A 1,541-nucleotide genomic window follows, 5' to 3' on the forward strand; every position below is an offset into this window, starting at 1 on the left:
CCGATTCTGTCCTATAACGTCAGACACAGAAATTTCCCACCTGCCTCGCCTTCACCTCCCCCTTCTCTGTATAGCCCTGTGACACATGTCCCTGGAGAGTCCCACATATCATCACAGAACAAAAACAAAAACAACACGAAAAAATACCAACTCTGTGCCCTTACCACCCCCATCCCTCCACTATGAGTTGCCCACAGGATGAGAGTTCTTTAACTTGAGTTTCAAATACTAGAAATAAAATGGCTTTTTTTTTTTCACTTCTGCTATTTACACAGAAGTGCTTGTCAGAGACCTCAAGGCTAAACCCACCATAATTCAAGGTTATTTTTAGATTTCTCAGCTGTAGAGACCTACAGAATGCCAAAAGGGGCTCAGTGATTCAGCCAACAAGAGGAAGGAGAGAGGAGTCGGAGCGCTGTAGAGAACCCGCTCTGGGCACCGTGACTCCCTGGCTCTGCTTCAGGTCATCCTCCAGAGACTCAGGGAAATCTCTGTGAGCGATCAGACCTTCGCAGGTGCTGAAACTGAGGTTCCAGGTAGTCACACGGCTCTGTCAGAATCAAACAATCAGGGGCGCCTGGGTGGCTCAGTGGGTTAAAGCCTCTGCCTTCAGCTCAGGTCATGATCCCAGGGTCCTGGGATCGAGCCCCTCGTCGGGCTCTCTGCTCCTCAGCCTGGTTCCTTCCTCTCTCTGCCTGCCTCTCTGCCTACTTGTGATCTCTGTCTGTCAAATACATAAATAAAGTCTTTAAAATAAAAAAAAAGAATCAAACCATCAGCTCATAGGGGGGCCTGGATTTGAAATCTGGAACGACTCAAAGCCAAAGGTTTTGTGCAGAACCCTCCCCGCCTCCCTTTCTTTCCCTGGCTCCACAGCCTGAATGTTCACACTCTCCTCGCCCTAGGGTAGGGTCAACCCAGAGAAGGTTCTGGAAACATAAGGGGTCCCCCCTCTACCCTCCCACTGGTGAGGGTAGTCGGGCCCTGGTCAGATTCAAGCACATGGTTAATGTCTAAAAATGTTTGCGCATTCTCTTCCTCTCTCACCTCCCCGGGAGAGGGGTACAGGGCTACCATCAGGGAGCCTGGACTGCAGGAAGCTTTGGTAACTATCTCTGAGGAATCTCAACACATTCATTTAGGCCTGTCTCAGACACATTCAGGGCCCGGGCAAGCATACCCATCAACAGAGGACTACATACGACATGCCCAGATATTTATGCTATAAATCAAGCTAAAAACTGTTAAGTAAAATAGGTTCTATCCTATTTTGAGAATCTATGTCTCCATAACGAAAAGAATATTTTATAGTGACCTAAAAGGCCATGTTCAAATTTAGAATCCCTGGGCTCCATGAGGAGCTTCCTTCCAGCCCCCAGCCCAGGCCTGCGGTTCGCCCCCTTCCTCTTCTGCCTGCACATCTAAGCTACGTCTACACCACCACCCTTACACAATGCCAGCCTTTGGCCGCCTCTTAAACCCAGGGTTTTCTGGATCCTGTGACCTGGAACATGATGCAGAAGTGGGGACTCAGACGCACC

The sequence above is a fragment of the Neovison vison genome, chromosome 5 (genome assembly GCF_020171115.1).
Source record: "Neovison vison isolate M4711 chromosome 5, ASM_NN_V1, whole genome shotgun sequence".
Lineage (NCBI taxonomy): Eukaryota > Metazoa > Chordata > Mammalia > Carnivora > Mustelidae > Neogale > Neogale vison.